The sequence below is a fragment of the Lemur catta genome, chromosome X (assembly GCF_020740605.2).
Source record: "Lemur catta isolate mLemCat1 chromosome X, mLemCat1.pri, whole genome shotgun sequence".
NCBI lineage: Eukaryota > Metazoa > Chordata > Mammalia > Primates > Lemuridae > Lemur > Lemur catta.
The window spans coordinates 27,668,483-27,690,941 of record NC_059155.1 but is presented as its reverse complement, the minus strand read 5'-3'; positions in this window follow the sequence as shown (position 1 = coordinate 27,690,941).

The following is a 22,459-nucleotide window of genomic DNA, read 5'->3' as shown; positions in this document are numbered from 1 at the left end:
TAAAGATACATTTGGGCTTGTTAGAAACACCAACTGATATCAAGTACATGATGATTTTCCTAGATCTGTCAGAGAATAAATTGTCAATATATTGTGAAATGATGAATAAATGAAGTGCAAAGGTAAATATTAGGAAATTTGTAGCTATTGTATACAAAATCATTCTTATAAACTTGAGAGAAAAGAATAGACAATTACGAAAAGGGAAAATCAATTTTATTCTTACTATCCAGAGGTGACTATTAATAACATGTTGCTATACAGTCAGCCCTTTGTATCTGTGGGTTCTACATCCATGGATTCAACCAACTGCTGATCAAAAAATATTGGGGAAAAACAAACAAAACCCAGCAATAAACACTAATACAAATAAAAAAGACAATGTAGTATAATGACTATTTACATCACATTTACATTTGTATTAAGTATTATAAGTAATCTAGAGATGATTTAAAGTGTGGGGGAGGATGTGCATAGGTTATATGCAAATACTATACCATTTTATTATGTTTAAGGGACTTAAGCATTCACAGACTTTGGTATGGGGGGTGAGTCCTGGAACTAATCCCCTGTGGGTATGGATGGACAACTGTGCATCTTTCTAGTCACATAGAAATATATTGTGAGATTTTTTTCATGTCATTATATATCCTTCTATTAATAAAATTTGAGAATTTAAGGTTTTGTAGTAGTCTCCCTCTAATTCCAAGGTTTCCTAGGCCTCAATAATTGTCAGCAGTAACAGGTTCACCTTAACCATTATAACTCAAGTTGTGTAAAGTTATTTTCCTTATGTACATAATGTAGAGCTTCAAATATTCACAAAATCTTTTCTATTTCTTTAGGATTGGTCTCATCCATGATTATGAACATTATTCTACATAAATCATTGTGTACGTATTTATACACTTAAGGTTACTTCATAGGACAGAATTTTTTTTTTACTATTTGGTCAGAATATGAATCTGTTTGATGCTCTTATCATATCTTGCCTAATTGTCCCTTAGACTTGATTTTTACTAGCTTTATTGTGATTGGACTTTCTATAATCTGATATAAGAAGATTTTCCCTGTGTCTAAACATTTTCTTACACCTACTTCAGTAAACTATTTTTCTGACTATCATGCTATAGGTTATTAAGTATGTATGGAATGTCCAATTTCTTTAAGTACTAATTTTGACAGTTGATATCTCTGATGTTAAACTTGGACACTTCTTTTTTTTATTGTGAAGGTACATCCTCATTCTTTCAAACACATGTTTTGGCTTGTGATTATCTTTCAAATATTTTAGAACAATTTTTTGAAAGCATGGATAAGTCAAAAAATCATGTTATTTTTGAATATGAGTTCCATCGTAGAACCAATGCAGTGCAGACAGCTTGAAATATCAACAAAGTGTTTGGGAAGGATGTATCTAACGAATGCACAGTATGTCAATGACTTGAGGAGTTCCATTCTGGTGATTTTAATCTTGAAAATGAGTCATGTGGGTAACTTGAGACAAAGGTGGATAATGATGAGCTGAATGCTGTAGTGGAAGCAAATCCATGTCAACCTACACATGAATTAGCAGCAAGGTTTGACGTTACTATTCCAATATTGGATCATTTGAAACAAATGGGCAAGGTAAAGAAGCTGGATAGATGGGTACTGTATGAACTAAACAAGTGTCAGCGGAGAAATTGTCTCGAAGCTTGCCTTTCTTTGTTGTCACAACATAAAGGTGAATCATTTCTATACCATAATGTTATGTGGGATGAAAAATCGATTCTTTTTGCCAATTGCGAGCATTCAACACAATGGTTGGATAAAGAGGAAGTGCCAAAACAGGTACAAAACCAAATATTCATCAAAAAAAGCTAATGGTGTGTATTTGGTGGTCTAGTGCTGGTATTATCCACTACAGCTTCATGAAACTTGTTAAATGGATTACAGTGGACATCTACTGCAGCCAATTGGATGAAATGATGAGGATACTTGTGACTAAGCATGTGAGATTGGTCAATAGAGACAGGTCGATCCTCTTTCAAGACCAACCACGTGTCACAAAAAATAACGCTGCTCAAACTACAGCAGCTGGACTTGGAAACTCTCTGTCATCCACCATATTAACCAGACCTTGCACCAACTGACTACCACTTCTTCCAGGCTTTGGATTACTTCTTGCAAAGGAAAATATTCAATTCTCAAGAAGCTGTGGAAAATGCCTTTCATGATTTCATAGCCACTCACTCTTCAGGCTTCTTTGCTGCTGGCATAAACAAGCTACCGTTAAGATGGCACAATTGTGTTGATAGTTTAGGCACGTACTTTGATTAATTGTACTGCTTCTTTTTCAACATATAATAAAATACACTGTTGATTCAAGATTGGAAATTTCATATTTAATGACCTAAATATGTTTCTTGAAGAATCTAAATTTACTGTGACAAATTGAAGAATTCCCTCACCACCACTATTTGGTCAAGAAAATGATAATGTTTCCAATGTTACATAATAATTTGCCACATGAATTTACTATATGATATCAATATTTTTATTCCATTTTTAATTATGATTTTATATTCTGTTTAAATAAACTTTGTATTCATTAATAAACATACCCCTTTTTGTATTATAGTTAGTAAAGGAATGATATTGAAGTCCCTGAAAGAATAGAGATGGCTATTTACTACTTCTTGATGATTGCACCTTTTCTGGGAGTAAGCTCTTATTTTATTCTTCAATTTTCAAGGCAATGTTCATTCAATTTATTCTGCTGCACATTCAGAAAGTCAATTTATCAAGAATCTCTGATCTTGGGCAATAATTATGCTATGCTCCCTAGAGTTATATGTCTTTCATTTGGCTGCTTGTTTAAACTGGCAAGTCTGTGTTTTTCTTTCTTGGATGTTCTTGTTTTATTTTATAAGTGTAAAACTGCAGGAGATTAAAGAGTCAGTATGCATAGTAATATGTGCAAAATTTGAAGGGAGGATGTACAGGTTTTGTCTGAAAGACTGAAGTTAACCAGACTGAATTAGGTTATAGTTTATTTCAATATGGTTGAGAGGAAATTAACAGTCTGTAGCAGGGTTATTCATTGGTTAGAACATTATGCTAAATGCTACTAATTTTAGCAATATTTCTTTATTCAATCTCTTCAAGATCTAATTATTTGTACTTAAGTAGAAATTGTTCTAGTCTTTGGACTTTCAAAGACATGGCATATTTCCTGTTCTTAAGGTGCACAATTTTTATTCAATTTACAGATTTATACAAATTATTCTAACAGGTGATGCTTTATAGAAATTAAAACATCAGCTATGTTAATGTAATTATTAAGTAGCATGCATACTTAGGTTACCTGCACCTCCTTAAATCTCATCAGCATCTACACAGAAGGAGCAATGATATTCAAATTTCACTCACTTTTGCTTTCCTTGAAATCAGTCTTTTACATGGGCTTCTCTGAGTGAGGAAAAATGTTTAGGTGCTATTGTTGCTTCAGGGGGCTCCCTAATCTCCTTCTGGGTGCTGAGGCTATTCAGTTGGGTATTTATAAACTAGCACAATTGAGGCACTGAAAGTGCCACAGTATGCTGTAGAAAAGCTGTCTTTCCTCTTTTTATGTTACCTTCTACTTTGAAATAGAATCATGTGTAGATTAATATTACACAATCCCAACTGGGAGAGATATGTTCTCTTTCTCCAAAACCAGTAAGAGCCAGTGAATTGGATATATTCAGGCTGGGAGTGGTGGTTCAAGCCTGTAATCCTAGCAATCTGGCAGGCCGAGGTGGGAGGATCACTTGAAGTCAGGAGTTCGAGACCAGCCTGAGCAAGAGCGAGACCCCCGTCTCTACTAAAAATAGAAAAATTGCCGGGTGTGGTGGCGTGCTCCTGTAGTCCCAGCTACTCAGGAGGCTGAGGTAGGAGGATTACTTGAGCCCAGGAGTTTGAGGTTGCTGTGAGCTAGGCTGACACCACGGTACTCTAGCCCAGGTGACAGAAAGAGACTCCATCTCAAAAAAAAAAAAAAAAAGAAAAACAAAAGAATTGAATACATTCAAATATCTCCTCAAGTGAAGTGTTAAAAGTTTAAAACTGGGGCAAGGGAAGGAGTTTCCAAGTTCATTTTGGTTTTCACATGAAGTTATATTTTCCCACTTAAACTTTCAGATATAAAGATGATTTTGTTTTTCAATTATTGTCCATTTTCCTTCAAATGGTTCAGAACTTAGTTAGATAATATAACTGACTTTTGGGAACATTCCCAAAGACTCCAAAATCTATGGTAGAATGATGCTGCTGGTGTCCAGATGTGTTATGGAGTTTTGCATGGACCAGTGCTCTGGGATTTTTATGTCTATGGTGGTCTTGGCTAGGAAACAAATCTGAGAGACAGACAATCATGCTGCACAGTGAATGTTCACCTCCACTCTGATGGAGGGATTTCTCACTTGGTCAGTCTCATTACTCCTGGCTGGCTCCTTCTTTTCTAGGGAAGTCTTTCCCCAGAAGGCTCCACAGTTGTGTCCCATGAACCATAATCTTGGCTTATGCTCAGGCTAGGTGGGACCAATGGATCAGTTGGTCACAGTGTGAAGAAGTGTCATGGACTCCCAAGCACATGAGGCAAGGAGCAAAGTCCAGAATCAGGAGACCAGGTCAAGCTTTGGCAACTTCCCAGTTTGCAGGTATAACCCTGGCAAAACCCAGAAAGTCTTGGCTTAACAAAGCCAAGGGCAAGATTCAAATCTGCAGTCAGAGGCTGAAGCTAAGGAAATACCTGGGTAGACAGAATCACAGAGGGTTCTCGGCCCAACCCATAGTAGTGTTGTTAAACTAAAGAACTTGATATCACAGACTTTTAGAGTTCTAAGGAAATTTCCAAAGTATATAATTATAGTTATTTTCAAAATTTTAAATGCTTATAACATTATATGGATTCAATTTCCAGTTCTACCACTTATCCCACCTGTGTGACTTTGTGGGACAAGTTTCTTTAATTATGTATGCCTCTAATTTTGTTAGTCTTGGGTTTTTTGCCATTTATAAAATGGGAAAAATAATAGTACCTACCTCAAAGTACTGTTGTAGATATTAAATGAATTAGTACCCGTAAAGCTTTGAAAACAGTGCCCAGTGTATATTAAATGCTTAGTAATTCTGGGCTTCAGATGAAAACACAATGTCTTTGTTTGAAGGAAGGGTGGATATGGTCATCCCAGAGTCCCACTTCCTCACTTAGCTCAGAGCATAGTAGCATCCATGCAGGTTCATTGAATTCTTGTGATTTTTCAGAGCATATTTTTTAAATCACTGTTCAATACAATCCAAGTCCAAGAGGCCCTTTATAGGACCCATGTAAGATATGGGCATCTAACCTGTGCTTAACACTTTTAGCAATGGTGATTTTATTATTTTAAAAAGCTACTAAGTGGTTGGTTCTAAGTATCCCAAATATTAAAGTTGAAAAATTTCCTAATAACTGAAGTTAGAGACACCGTTGATCCAGGATACAACAGGATATAACAGGAGGAACAGTTGTCCTTAACTCTGACAGGCCTAAGACCTCATCTCTGTTACTTCTTAGAGGTAAGAACTTGGACAAATGGCTTAATTTTTCTGAGTCTTCATTTACTCATATTGAACATGGGGATTACCTTATTGTATAACCCATACGTTTGCCGTGAAGATTAAATGAAATGTTATATGTGAAGTGCCTGACCACATAATAGGCACTCAAAAAGTTACTTGTTATGATTCTACCCATTGATCCTCTTTGTTTTTGAAGATCAGTAGAAGAAAAAGTAGTTCTAGCCACACGGTTGCCTATCAGATTTGATAAACATATGACATAATTCCCACTTCCTCTCCTTGTCCTTTCCTGTGTTTTCACAAATATTCTTCATTTGACAATTGTTCCAGACTCTCTACCATCCCAGTTGTCTTCCACTGATCATTCTTTAATTTCCTAATGGTCTTCTAACGTTGTGACAGTCCATCCTGATTACTAGTTCTCCATGTGTGAAGATTAGGCTTTCCTCAAATAGCATGCTTTATGTTTATTGAAATTACCTAATTTTCCAAAGCATCATTTAGTTCTTGGATCATATTGAGCCTATGTTTAACTAAAACCCAGATTGCGGGTGGAGGGGAGGGATTTTACCAAAGTTGCTGTCAAGCCATATCTTTGTTCCTTCCTTTTAGGTGGGACTGAATAATTCAAGGAATCAGTCTCTTATTCATAAAATTAGTGTAGGCAGTGTGTGGGTGTGCACGAGCAATCTCCTGATATGAGGATATAGTATAGAAAATACCTCATATGAGGAAACCTGGGCAAACGTTTTCCCCAAAATCTTACAATTTCTTTTGAAATGTGTTCTGTTTTTTTTTCCTGTTATAGCTTATTGACCCCAAACTTTAAGATGATGGCTTCCTAAAAATGTATCCTGCGAGTAGTGGTAAAGACTAAGGAGGATCCTAAATCTACTTCTCATCTTCTCACCGAACAACAGACATCTTATGTTGGATTAAGTAAGATTTTGGGGCTAGCAGTCATAGTTATGCTTGTTTGGATATCTAAAGTCATTTACTGCTTTCTGACTTTATCAATTCAGACTAACAATTTAAGCACTGAATATGAAGGTTTTGTTTTGATTTATACTGAAGATCTAAGTGTCAGGTACTATGCTAGACTCCAGAGATGCAGTGGTGACAGAAATACACGTGATGGTCTTTGCCCTTAAGGAGATTACAGCCATCTGTGAGTAAATAATTCCAATATAATGTCATAAGTCCTATTTTACAAATATTTATTAGTGCTGTGGGATCAAGAGGTGCCAACTAACTCCGCCTGCATGGTGAGGTTAAAACAGAAGTGGTGGCTTCTTTTCTGAAACCTGAAAGATAAATAGGAATTTTAAAAAGTTAACCAGGCTTTAAAGATTTAAATGCCATGTGTGTGTACATAGAAAAGTCTTGTGTGTATATATATGTATATACACACATAATTTTGTGTGTTCAGTTTTTCATAAAATACATACTGTATTGTATATTTTGGAGAGATAAAAACTACCTACTTTGTTTAAGAGAATATTGATTTTTAGCACTTTTGAGTATTCATTTTTATTTATTTAACACAAAAGTATCACCCTCACCCTATTCATTAAAAATGGTTCAGAATGGTCTTTATTTGCAAAACATCCTAATTATATTTCTTAAGAGTTTTTTTACAGATGTGTTCTTTTTAACTGAAGTTAAAGAAAAAACACTGTTTAAGCTGTTCTTTTATCTAGACTTCACTAATATAGACTTACTTCCCTTCAATTCGTTTGAGCTTGAAAAGGCAGAATATATCTATATATATGAGTAACAAATGCAACCAAGCTAATGTATCTTAGTCAATTCATGGCTGTGAAGAAAGCCAATTTTAACCTGGGAAATCGATTGGAAATGTAGGAAACTCAGATGCCAAGAAACCAGTGACCAGGGCTACTTAAATTGTGTTAGAAATGGAATTTCAGACTACAAAATGCTTTAAGATTTGAAGGAATTAAGCAATCTAGTGATTCTGGTTTGCTAGGATGAAGTGTTAAACTTCCTGACTATGGAAGAATAGCATATCCTAAGGCAAATTATAATTAAAGCACAACAGATTATATTTTTATTTTTCAGATGAATTGTAAAGAGCAAGACGAATTCAGTGAAGCCTCCCAAAGGACTGTTCAAAGATCTCCAGGTAAAGAAAAATCTGTTCTGGAAACAGAGGGAAAATGGAAATGGTATAAAATAAGAGTCTGCTGCATCAGTTAAGAATTTTAAGAAAGAGATAAAGGCAGCAGGAAAAGAAATGAATTCATGCTCACAAAAGCAGTCAGAAATTAAAAGGGGGCACAGGTAATGGAAAGCCTTTATGATTATATCGTAGATTAGAAACAAAATGGATTTGCTAATAAATTGAAGAAACTACAATTAAAAATGACTATTAAGTATGTGCTTTCTCAAGTCTATATTTAACAGTAACAATGCCTTTCTTTTCTAAGAGCTATTTGAACAAGTTGGAACTAATGGAAAGTAGGCAAAAGAAAGTGAACAGCCAGAAGCCAGCAATTACATGAGAAAAGAATTACATTAGGGAATGAGAAACTTCTAAGTTGGATTCTCATGTCCTTTCTGTGAGCTCTGTTTTTACCTTAATATATGAAACTCAGTTCTGTTTCTAGGTAGCTAAACAAAGTAGGAGAGTATCAGTTGAAATCAGGTATAAGTGTGTTCAGAAGCATAGCAGGTTGAATACAGTTATGTCGCAAGATGGGAATTTTAAAAAAATTTGAGAATTTAGTAGTCATGTATAAGAGAATATTAAAAAACCATCGAAAGTTATATTTGAAGGCATAATCAGTGGCTGGTCTCCAAATGCTGTTAAGAAATACTTGTGCTGGGAACAGACACTATTACCTCCCAAATTACAGTACTCCAGGGAGAGCCAGTTGCATCAGACACATGTATCTCCCATGTATTTTGAAACAGCCCAAGGCAAGACAATAAAAATGGTATAATTGGGTATCTTTAATCTTCCTCATCCCTGTCTTTAGAACAATCTCAACTAAGCTTTCCATCCAAACTTTCCTAAACCTTTTCCTAATCAAAATCTGATATATTCATGCCCAATCCTCTCAGAGACCTATTCTCTGCACACCAACTAGTCAATTAAACCACACTACTGTGATCTTGTGATGCTATATACTTCTGGGTTATCTTTCCCAAGAGTTTAGAATTTGAGTAAACATCTTCTGGAGACCCACAAGCTCAATTTAACAAAAAATATAGTTATGATAGTAAGAATTATAGAGATATATGACAGAGTACTATGACAAATTATTTGCACAGTGAAGCTTTCAGGCATCTTTTAAATCATATTACACAGACTCATTTTTGTCATTCAATCTAAAATCCATTGATTATTTCATTATACTGTCTGTTATAATCTGCCTTCTAGGTGCTTTATATGGGTTAACTAATTTAATTCTCACAAAATAACACTTTGGATTAGGTATTATGATTATGCTTTAATTTACAGATGGAGACATGAAAACCCTAAGATTAACCTGCCTCACATCACACAGCCAGGAAGTTGTAGAGCTGGGACTCACACTTACCTGTGTCTGGTTCCAGAGCCTCAGTTTTTAACCATTATTCATACTGCTTTTATATTGCATTAGGTTTTCTTGGAATGAGGTTTGCTTGAATGTTTGTTATAGGGGGTGAGGTAGGGCTGGAATATCTGAAACATCTTTTATCTTAAATGTTGTCTATGTGTAGGAAGATCAATTAGGGAACTCTTGGCTTTTCTGTGCTCCCGCTTATTGAATATCTTCCCCCTTAGAAGAAGAGTTAATTATCCAAATAGTAAATTCAAGAGAAGGACTTGGGCATGCAGAATTCAGCACCTTCTCTCTTTCTCTTTAAGCTCAGCCTCTCTGCAGAGACCATCCATTTTGATCAGCTATTTTGTGCCTTAAGTCTTTCAAAGCCAGGCTATTCCCCTGCAGGGAGAGGCCAGCACCTTGCCACATACAGTCTATGACTGAGGTGCAGCATTAATAATTCCACCTTTGACACATAGCTAATCCAAATTCTTCAATAGCTCCATCAATAATAATGCTGACATTTAGTTCTCCAGCTGCCTTACTGTTTTTTCAGCCCTCAATTGCGGAACTCAGTAGTGAAAAAAAAAGGTGTCAATTATTGATCTCTTCATACCACTAGAGTTAATTATGGTTAAGATTTAGAAATGATGTGTTTTTGAATGGCAAAAAAAAAAATAGAAACCAGAATTTATTGACATGATGACAAACATTTGGACACTTAAATATATCTATATTATGCTACTTTTTTTCTCTGAACTAATGTATATGACATTGTTTTATATGTAATACAAACTCATTCCTTGGTTTAATTCTTGTGTACTTATATTAATGTATTTCTTGATGAGTTATTCCAAGTGTGATTGGAGGAACAGTGTTAATTTAGCATCTACATTTGATATTAAATATAAAGATATGTTAATAACTAGCTTATTTAATTAGAAATCTTTGGCTTGAAACATTCTAAGTGTTTAGATCAACTATAGAGAATGGATTTATAAGGCCTGGTAGTGTCAGAATTGTCAATTACCTGTAGCACTCAATCTAACATTTGCATCCATAGTATCTTCTTTTGTTTTCTAATTGTTTCCTATGTCCCAATGTTATCTTCCAAATCAGATTAGAAACTTTTCTAGAAAAAGGGCAACATATAATGCATTCTTTTTACATTTCACCCTGATTCTTGCCTCTTGCAAGAATCACTGAAGGTTATAAGTAAAATAAAATTTTGTTGACTTGAAAAGATGAAAAAATTAGTCAGGTTAGTAATCTACAAATAACCAAGATTTCTACTCTGAATTATTCAATTTTTCAACCAGTTGTACTAATGCTGTAGAGATATAGTATATGTCACTTTTCATACTCTAGCTCTTTGGAGTAGTGTGTAGGCAGCATCTTTTGCCAATATTTCTTCACACATCTCCTAATTGGACTCACAAAAATAGGCTGAAATTTTCATGATGTTTCTAAAACTTTGGCAGGACTGAGTAAGGTGGTGAAGATGTTATGGGAGGAGGCGGCTTTGATATGAAAAATACTTACTCTTTGTCACCATCAGAGTCAGTATATAAATCATCTGCCAATGTCCCTGGAGAAGTGGTGCCACTCATGTCAAGTCATATCTTAAGGTTTTCAGTGCTTTCTAAGATGTGTGATAAATAGAGGTGGGCTAAGTGACTGATGTCAGGTAGTAGGTTTTGGTTGATATCAGACATGCAACTCATACAAGGAAGAGCAAGCCATGTTCTTTTGCAGAATGTCAGTGCTGCCTCAACAGTGATATTCTATATGTACACTTTCACTTTGATATTACTTGCTGAATAACAAGTGTATAAAGATCTAATTTCTTGACTGTGTATTTTTTAATGTTGATTTTTGCATAGTATGATGGAAGTACTAGGTGCCAGGTTTGCACCTCCAACTCTTATTTTGTCATTTTAAAAGCTATCAATGTAAAAATCCCAATGGAAGCTAATTCAGCTTTGGAAGAGCAGAAAACTCTAGATGATCAGGTTTAGGTAACTTTGGTTCTTTGGGTGGCTATTGTACTATTTCCCAGATGATATCAGCCCTTGGTCAGGAATTCAAATGCCAGTTATGTTTGTGACTTCCTCCAAGTCTGTTAAACACTTTGCATTTCAATTGTTCCATTTGAATATGCATAATTATATTTGATATTTGCTAACTTGCACAGAGCCAAAGCCATCATTCAGTGAACTTTAATAAATATATTTTTATGAACTTATTAAGGATAATAAAGGCTATGATGGGAAATTAGGGGGAATTTCATTTAGTTTAGCAATTAACAATTAACATCAAAGGTCTAATTGGTATATATCAGAGAGAGTTAAAAATCATCACATGTTAATACAAAGTGGTATTATTCTTTGCCAATGTGTAATAGAGAGAGAGAGTTCTTTTAATTCAAAACAGCATTATTTACTCAAGGAAATGGACTTTTATTTTGTACTTTTTCATTCAAAGTGTTACAAAAAGAAAACAAAAAGGAATGACAACTATGTACAATCCTCCTCCGAGATACATTTTTTACTCTGTTTTCTTCTCAGTGAGTGTTCTAAAATACTGTTTACATTTAAAATCCACTTTGAAGTGAAAATGATTAAATGGAGTCCCACATCATAGTCCTTACTGTCTTAAAGCTACATGGAATAAATGGGAGGTTTTTAGTTTTGCAGCATCCATAAAGCACTTTGTTTTTCTAATAAATTCAATATAATAGAAAATTTTAGGTCTCCAGATGGTCACAAGAGGGGAAAAGGGGTGAGAGGAAGAGGAGTAAGCTTTCTTCAAAAATTAACAGTTTCATTCTGTTGTGAATTATTATTCTCTACCATGTGGGACCAGCCATACTAAAGTCTAACTGGATTATTGAAGACAAAGTGTATCCTAAAATACACGGAGACAAAGAAGAGAGAGAGAGGAAGGTGGTGAAGCAAACATTTCTTCAACACATTCTTTGTTGCTTCATATATGTCATCACTGATAGCAAAGGCAGAGGACTGAGACCATGAGGACTTCAGGATCTCCAGAGGGACAAAAACAAGTGCGTGAGATCTTGTGGTTGATTAATACCTGAACTTATTGATGAGTCCAACCTGGACCTGTAGGTATCTGGAGAGAAGGAGAAAAGGATAAGCATATCAGGGAGACTTTGAGTTAGTAGATCTGTAGAAGCTGCCTCGTTTCCCAGAGATCTCTATGCCATTTACAGTCATTATCCTTCTTCTCCAAGTACCAGTGCCATTTGTTTGGCTTCCAAAAGAAAATAGCACAGTTGTTTTGCTTTCTGATATGACTCACTTCTTGCCTCCCCCAACAATCTACTTATGGAAGTTGCTGTATCAACCCTTTTCTCTCCACCTAATCTTAGCCATCTCAGAATGTTAAGTACATCCTGGTTTCTAAATCCCTGTCTATATTACTAAGCAATAGAGTGAAAATTTAAATTCAAGTGAATCATGCCTTTGGCAAGTTTTTTCATTTAAATAGACTTTGAAAAATATTTTAGTCATGCTTGATGAATAGAGAAAAATCAGGTGGCCTCTGGGGTGTTGTATGTCTGTTTTCAGTGGGGCATGCTATTAAGAGGATTTTCAAAGGGTTTTCATCTTGACTCTCCACTATTTTAGTCATATGTGCTTAAGAAGCAACACTATAGAAATGAAATATGCATACTAGACCTAAGAGAACCGGAAGAATGATAATGATAATTAAATTAGCCTGGGTAGAGGTGGAGGAAATGATTAAAGAAAAATAGTTTTCTGGAGGAGCTAAGAGCCAAGTGTTAATGGCTAAATAGTTGAGTTTGGAGGAATAATTTTTAGATAGAAAAAACAGGATTAAGCAAAGTGTCCCATTCAAGCACCATCATGGTGTGTTCAAGTGGATAAAGGGAAATTGGTAATGTTGGAACATAAAGTGTAAATTATAAAAAAATGAGATTGAGAAGGTAGGCACTTATTCTGTCTCTTGTTTGGGCCAAATATTTTGTCCTTGACACTTCATAGGACAGAAATGTTTGTATTTTTCTTCCTGTTGTGAGGATGAGTTTGCAGTGAAATGCTCATAATTTATTACCAACATGGTTTGTGACAATAGGCCCTCTGTTTGAGTACACTGTGCAAAATTTAAAGCATCAGCACCAGATTGCTATGCTTGGAGTTCAGATTACAATAGTTCAAATCGATTGAGAAAAATAAAATTAAGCCTAAAGGAGTGTAAATATTATTTATGTGCTATTGAAAATTGGTGTCTTATACATCTCCAGTTGAATCAAAATTACAAGGAAAGGAATATATATCCATGGCATGAGTTCACAAAACTTTGTTAGAGTTTTCCCCAGGAGGGAAAATAAGTCAAACTTTTTCTTTTGATTGGAGAGTAAGTTGTAAATCTGATGTTATTAAGTATCTATCAAGGGAATTTCATGTTCTGAGTTATGCGATCATGCAATAGATAGAACTGATTTTTAATAGCAAGGCATCTTGTAAATATCAGGAGGATATATTTTCAGCACAGAAGTATTGGCTGTGTTGCCTAAGTTAAAAGGAAATGCAAAGTATAAGTGAACTTTCTTGGTTGTCTAGTACTTTTTGACAACTGTTAATCATAGTAAATAATCATCTGTCTAGAAGCTTCTCTGACATTTGTTTTTTATTTTCAAATTCTAGTATGTATCAGAAAAGTTAACAAACTGTCAGATGAGTTGATTCTTCATGACTACAATATGTTTGAATAAATGTCTAGTGCTTTTGATTAATTTTTTCTTGTCAGTTTCTATATGCCTGTCTATATACCTAAACAATAGAGTGAAAATTTAAATTCAAGCAAACCATATATTTGGCAAATTGCTTAATTGAAATGACCTTGAAATATTTGAGTCATGTCTAAGAAACAGAGGAAAATCACGTGGAGTTTGAGGCTAGGCCTTGGAATTTGTAACACATTTCTTAGGTTTAATAAACCCTAAAGGAGTCCTTGAGTCACTCACTGTGGAATCCTCCCCAATGAAGTAGCTTATTGGCCAAATTTCAAGGTTCTGGGGATGGCTTCATTTGCTCATGAAGATGTATTTAAATTCCTGCATTCCCTTTCCTCTTGGATGATAATTTTAAGCCTTTCTCCTTTTGTAGTAAAATATTTGTCTCTTTCAATATTAGATAGCAAAAAAACAGTTGGAGGATTATTTGTTCTGGACAACAGATCTCTGTAGAGCTCCTAAAATCACATTTGCCTACATATAAGAATGCCCTATATAAATAAATAAGCTATTATTGAAAATATGTTTAAGAAACCTATTGGATTCAGTAAAAAAAGAAAACAAGTGGGATGGGCTGTGTGCTAGAATAACCAATCAAACTCACTGAAAATATCAGGTTGTACATTTGACATCATATAGATAAAAAGGTCTAATTACATAATTGGATGTTTAGCTTTTGAACTGGCTTTTTTTATTTCAGCTTATTATGGGGGTACAAAAATTCAGGTTATATATATTGCCCATGCCCCCCATCCCCTCGAGTCTGAGCTTCAAGCTTGTCTGTTCCCCAGTCAGTGCGCATCGCACTCATCATGTAGGTATACACCCATCCCCTCCCCCCAGTCCCCACCTCTGTCCGATACCAAATTGGTGTTATTCCCAAATGTGCACTGGCTTTTTCTGGTATCTTTTAAAAGCAAATTCAAAGCCTGTACTCTTTTAAAGGCCAAGTGTATGCTATGACTCATCTTCAACACATTACTAAGAATCCTGCATGTTCTGACTGTTCTCTGACAGCCTTCTTCCTATACACAGACACACACATGCACACATACACACAGAAACACACACACACATGCCAGCGCTTCTTCACACATTTTGTAACACATGGACTTAATTTTTTGTCTAATTATCTAATGGAATGTCTTGCCAAATATTTGGCTAATGAGGTCTTGGAGGACAGTGAATTATTATTTTACATATTTGAATATAATCGTGTGTTTAGTAGAGAGTTGTGAACAGAACAGGTGCTACTCATTGAATGAATTAATTAATGAAATGACACAAAACAGCTGGCTACAGTAGCTAGATGTAGTAAATTCATACTTGCTTCTAATTGTGCTCTAAGTATGATCTTCATATTCTTTTTCAGAAATTCAGTGGAATTTCAGGAAAAGTAAACCAAAATAGTGTGGTGGGAGTGATTGTCTTTTTTGTGTGGGAATTAATCTCAGACGACATTTGTTAAATACTCATCAGCATTGATTCATCCCATTCTCTCTCTCAGCCATGGTGAAGTACCTCTTGAGTGAAGTAATTGTTTTGTTTGTGCATTCACTGCTGCAAATGTAAGGAGGCTCCAGGTGATATGCCTAATTGCCTTTTTCACTACCAAACTGCTGCACACTTTTCAATGGCTTTATCTTTAAAGAGAGCATCTCAATCTGTTTCTCTAAGTGAGAGTGAATCCCATCTTCTAATTAAGAGATTTGTCAGTGCAAGCAATGGGTTCCTGGTGTGTACTTTGGGGCAGGCAGGAATTCAATCTAAGTATGTATTACTTTGTATCCCTCCAGCTTTGAGTCAAGCAGTTGTGTGGGGTGATTAGTTTTTTTTTTCTTACCTTCCGTTCACTCATTCATGTGAGAGAGTTACTTTGGTTGTAAGAAATGAAGGCCAATTCACATGGAGTCAGTACTCTTACAACTTCAAAAGGACAGAACTTGTTTCTGAAACCTTCTTCAGAAGAGGTAAGCCCTGGACACACAACCTCAATGAGGCCAGAACTAAGAAAATATTGAGGCAGGAGCTAGAGAGAATTTGCATGTGTTATTTTCCCTACTTTTTTAAATATCCAGTCCAAAATGTTTTACCCATCAATAAAGAACTCTCTATGAGTTTGTGAAAATCATTTATACAGTTCTGGATATGTACTATTTTCTTGTCCTTCTCATTCTTCCCCTCCCATTCTTTCCTTCGGCTAGCCACAGGTAGTTTTTGCCATGACCTCTCTCTCTATGAAACCAAACTATTATACTAATTTTCCTTGTTTTTGCTTGCACTGCACTGCTGATGAGAGACATTTGGTTCTCCTTCTCTTAGTCTATTTCTATTATATTCTTTTAAGGTCTGGCTTTACTATTAATAATAATCATTACAATACCATTGATAATGACAATGATGATAACAATGATGATGATAATTATAAGTTCTGCACTCAACTATGAACTCTATGAAGGCGGGAGCTGAATTTGTCTTCTTTTCCATTTTGTATAGCAAGCCTAACAGAGTCTTTGGCTTGAAGCAAGTCCTCAAGGAAAAAATTTGTTAAATGAATGAAAGATAATGCTAGGAGAGACTGTGGAGAAATTGGAGATCCTGGTCCCAATCCACTCAGGGAGGCCTAAAGGGTTAAAACAAAAAAAACCCACAGGGGACTGGCCACCCTCCTGAGGAGCACTACTAAGACCATGCTGACTTTTATGGAAGACTGCCCTACCATATCTAGTGACACACACCATATCCCCACATTAATGCTTCTTTGTTTGTGCTTGCCTATATAACCACTTGCTGTTTCTGGCTGCAGCACGGAGAATTGCCTGGCTAGCCACCACTGCAGCCCTGGCACCTAAGTTCCTGGAATAAACTCATGTCTCTTTTCCCTGGTCCTCTTGTTTTGTTCTTTGGTAACAGATCACATTATGTGGAGGCTTTAAAGGCCCTTAATAAGCAGAACACAGATCATTGACTGAAAGCTTCCTAATTTTATATTCACATTTTATTTTTACAACTATCTATGGAAACAAGTACTCATTATACCTATTTCGCAGATAAGAACACTAAACTTCAAAGTGAGGATAACCACATCTACCTTTAAAGCATAGTTACAAAGATGCTTGTTGAGCTTAAATGAACATATGACTCACCCAGGGATTCTTGATTATATGCAAATTCCTATTCAGTAGGTCTTGGGTGGGGCCCAAGTTTCAGCATCTCTGATAAGCTCCCATGTGATGCTTACATTGTTGGTCTGAGTGAACCAGAACTTTGAGTAGTGATATTCCCTTAGAATCACCTGCAAATGAGTATGTAAAGTTCAGATTCTTGGTCCACCCAGATCTACTGTATCATAATTCTGGAAGTGAGAATCAGTGACCTACAATATAAGCAATCTGGTGGATATTATGAAGATTAAATGATTAAAGTGTATGTGCAGTGCTTTATGAACCAAAAGTGGTATATAAATATTAGAATGTCGTTGTCATTTTATATTTGTTACTATTATTATTGTCAGTGAGATAAATTGGGTCTCTGTAGCACTCCAAACATTGATATTGGTTGAAAAGGCTGTTTTTACTAATACATAGCTACAATAAAATCTTCTAAATTAAATCACTGGGATATTATTGTAGTGATATGGGTAAAAATACTGTAAAGAAAAAAGTGCATACGCTGCATCTTAAAATGGAAATAATATATATGTGTGTGTTTTAGCATAATATCTACTAATCTACAATAACCTTAAATTGTTATACTTAACATTGATTTAATTGTTATGAAATTGGGGACCAAATAGTTTCATATACATCCCTATTTCTATGAAATAAAGTCCTGGACGTGCACTTAATGCTGAAAAGCAGCAAACTAGCTACTTATAGTGTTTTAAAGATTTTGGGTTCTTTTAAATGAATACATGTTTGCTGTTTAACTTGGAAATAAACGAACAGGTGGCTCTCACATCTTCATACATCCTTAATATGTCTTAGCACTGGACTAATTATTCTAAAATATACATTTTCATGGTTGAATTCCAGGTTATTTCTGAATTTGACATTTATGTGTTTAATTATACATCGTCACCCTAAGATTAAAATTGTCTTTTAATTTTGTTCAGTAAAGAATATTGCTGATCTAGATGTAGGAAAATGACTTGTTTTAGATTATGTTTAACCCTATATAATTCCATTTTTGGAAAATCTAACATAGTGCTAAAATTTAGCTTTGGTCCCTGTCCTCTTTTTTTCCCTCCAGTCTCAGTAGAGTGTTATGTGAAAACAACTGTGGATAGATTTGACATCATTTAAATTAAACGTCTTTAAAGACATTTAAACATATGAAATGAAAAGTTTCACATTTGGATTGTGGCAAAGGTGATAAAGCCACTTTATCTCCCATGTCAACCCTGATCACTTTGTAGTGGTAGTCTAGAGTACTGGGCTGAGAAAGATTGTGACTAATTGGTAATGACTACCAATGGCATGGGAGAGGTGAGTGGAAGCATACATGTCAGGTATTCTCCAGCTCGGTATTAGGCCAGAATATCGTCAAGAGTGGGAAAAGCACAGAATTTGGAGTTAGAGATACCTTGGTTCAAATACCAGTCCTTGGTCATGTTATCTGAATCTTCTGAGTCTGTTTCCACATATGTGAAATGAGAAGACAATAACTCTTTCACAGTACTGTGGTGGGTATCAAATGAGATAACACAAGGAGAATAACTAGCATAGGTGCCTGAACACGTGAACTGAATTCTTCTATCTAGTGCCTCTGAGAAGGGCAGCTATTAGATTTGAATTAGTTGAATATATGATTAAACATATTTGCTACCTCATCCTTAGAAGGTTATCAGGCATTTGCATGCCATCACCTAGCAAGTCCTTTAAATATATGTATTTTAATTGAGAGCAGTAGAGAAAAGCCCTGAGGTTCTTATCTATAAAGGTAAAACAGAAAAATGAGACAATGTAAGATACCAGGAAGGAGGTAGTAAGTAACTTGAAAGCGCTTCTCATTAAAAAGACAAATAAAGGGATAGTGCTAGAGCAAATGATTTCTCCCTTCCCAACTTTGCAAGTAGTCACACAGGAAGTAAGTGGGGATATTATTTAACTTCTCTGTGCTTTCTTTTAACTGGAGATTATAGTATACCCATTTCTAAAAGTTGTGAGAATTAAATAAACCAAATGAATTAATTAGAGAAATTTACTTAAAATAATGCCTGATGCAGAGTAAGCACTATGTAAGTATTTGCTAATTAAATTTTAAAAGATAGCAGCTTCAATCACTGCATTAAATAAATACTAAATCTAATTTAAGATATTCTAGGCATTTTGTGTGCTCATTTATATCTATATATCTATACCTTTCTATGATATATATCCCTTTCCCTCTATACATACATTTGCTTTTAGTATCCTAGTGAGACTCCCCACATTTTTCTGACTGTAAAATATTTTTCCCAATGTTTGGAAAAAGTAGTATGGGTCATAAAGAAGTAAACTATACAAGACCCCAAAACTCTGAAATTCCTTTTAGGTAATTTTTTTATAATTAATTAACAAATTGGGCAGTTATGTCCTGGTAAACTATTTTATTATAGCATGTATTTCAACTTACCTTCTCCTGCATTAGTTAATTGTGCACAGGTAAACCATGTTTATCTTTCCTTATAGCTTTAAACTTCTTGAGGAAAGGGATTATATTTTATTATTTGGTATCCCCTGCAGCTCCCGGTACATAGTAGGTACTCAATAGATTCATTTAATTCAATATACATGGTCCTTGTTTTTGAGAGACTAATTATAGGTTAAAGATGAAAAAAATTAAAAACCACATTAATTAACCACAGCATGTCTTAATGACCAACTCAATATGATTTTACGTTGTAATCAAAACAGGGCTAGTGGTCTGATACATTTTGAAGGAAGTTCTCCAGACTAAAGTATCCTCATTGGTTGTTTATATGCCAGTTTATCTCAAGCTATTTTTTCTTTGTCGCTGTTTGGCTTATTGTGCCTTATCTCAACTTCTGTAGCTCTGTTGAGCTTTATAGAATTACAATGAATGACTTGTTCTAAATAATAATAAACCAATCTTTGTATTGTGTAAATTTTGTTATTGTTGCTTAATTGACTCTCTATATTGTACCTTCTTCAAAATTGATTTCTCAAATCACTCAAAACCCATGTCTTGACTCTGTAAATTAGGATACAATATGCAAGGTTTTTGAAATTATTTCATATTTCTGATCCCAGGGTAAATTGGGCCTTCTTCTCTGGGTCCATAAGAACCATGGGGGCTATTTGAGCATTAGCCAGGTCTATAGGCTACATGTTTGTTAGATGCCCAAGACACATTTTAAAATTGATACTGTGAATTAAAAATAAATCCTAAGCCCACTGCCACCTGAATGGACCCCTCTTGGCCAAGGGGAACCCAGAAACACCTTAAAACTGATTTCCCAGCCATTATGGGATGGGAGAGAGAAAGTGCAATTACATGTGTATGATTTCCATTCATAAATAGTCGTGACTCCTCCCATAGCTTGTTAAATATGTATATTTGGCGAGCCTAATCAGTATAAACTCCTGTTGCTCTTTGTCTCTTCTTTGAAGCATGTTTGCCTGGCTTCTGGCTGGGGCTCTGCTTCCCAACCTGTTGGAATGGCTGCCCAACAGGTTGCTACCCTTTATGAGAAATAAAGCTCTCCTTTTTCAAAAGTATAAACCTTGTTAATTAATTTTTTAATTAATAATACATAATTGTACATGTTTATAGGGAACATGTGATATTTTGATACATGCATATAATGTGTAATGATCAAATCAGGGTCATTGGGATATCCATCACCTCAAACATTTATCATTTATTTGTGTTGGAAACATTCCAAATCTTCTCTTCTACCTGTTTTGAAATGTACAATAAATTATATTTATTTAGAGTCACTCAACTGTGCTATTGAAAACTAGAACTTATTCTTTCTAACTGCATTTTTGTACCCATTAACCAACCTCTCTTCTGAGATGCTTTTTGAAGTAGTAACCTCCTATCTCTTTTTTTCTTTTTTTAAAAAACTAGCAATGCTCTGCATTATTGATTAATATATTCACAGTCATCTCATGTTTTTTTGCTCTCCAACCCTGGATATTAGCCAAGCTCAAACTGAGCCTCACTTTGCTTTGGGAAAACATAAAGCAAGCCTATGCATTTATTAAGACTGAACAATCTTTCCGGAGGGATTCTTGGAATTGCACCATGTAGAGTTAAGAGTGTCTGACCTGAATAGACATAAATGTCAAGTCTACTTCAAGTTCACCTCAAGTTAAAGAGTAATAAAAGGTGATCCTGTTTATAGAATTTTTTTATTTTAGAAACTGGAATTGCTACTATGTGTAACTATAATTATCCACATGTATAGTGTTTAGTGGCAAGTTCTTTAGACTGCCTTTTCCAGTGTGGTAATTTGAGCCACAGATCTTGAACCCAGGATTTACCTTCCTAGTGACAGAGGATCTTATATATGTCTTTGTATCCATCAGCTTAGCCAGAGCTTCTTTTGTCTTCAGAGTTAACCTGTGTGAAGGTAGTGGTGGTGCAAGTCTTTCTGTGGACTAGTTGTCCCAATCTGACCTTCCCCTTGATAATGCAGTAGGAAACTCCCACCTTACAACACAGAGCCAGGCAGAAGTATAACCAGCTTGATAAGATCCAAAAGTCATGTCCACCAGCTGAGCCTTCATATTCACCAAGGTAGTGACAGTATTAACCCCTGCTCAAAGGACGGGTAATTTCTTGGTGGTGACGTCCTCTTTGCCAGCAGCTTTCTTCTCAACTCAGTCCCACAGTCTCCACTTCCTCTCTTGCTTTGTCTCTAATCTGTACTTTTGTGCTAACTTAAATAGTTGAGTAGCTGTTTGGTGGTTTAAGATCTCAGTGACCTGGTTAATGGTGGGAGGCACTTTCAACTGCTTATGGAAGACAGCCCTCTGCTGCTGCAGCTAGATGTAGCAGGACCATTTGTCAAGGTATATGAGGTACCTTTTAGGTTGGATGTCCTGTCCAAGACCAAAATTCTTGAGCCTTTTCTCAAACAAGGGATTTATGACCTTCTTGATCTCCTATTTCTTCACAACTGCAGGAGTTCAAGGCCACCTTCCTCCCATTAGCCTTATTTCCTTTTGGCATTATGGGTGGCTGGCTGGAGGAAAGAGGCTTTTTTTACTTTTCTTATGAAGATATTTTATCTTGGCATTTTGTGTTTATTTTAATGACTTATTCAAGCATTCATTCAACAAATATTTACCAAGCAAGCACTATGTTGCTAAGTACTATCTTAGCACCATAGTATGAGGTAAATAAAATAAGCAAGGACTTGCCTTCACGAAGTTTCAAATCTAGAAGGGATACATTGGTATTAGTTGGATCATACAATTGTATTGTCACTACAATTCCAAAAATGTTCAATATTGTCAATCTCCCACCTAAATTTAATTATTGTATACCTAGTTTTATTTTGACTCACACAAAAATATTTGTTTTATTG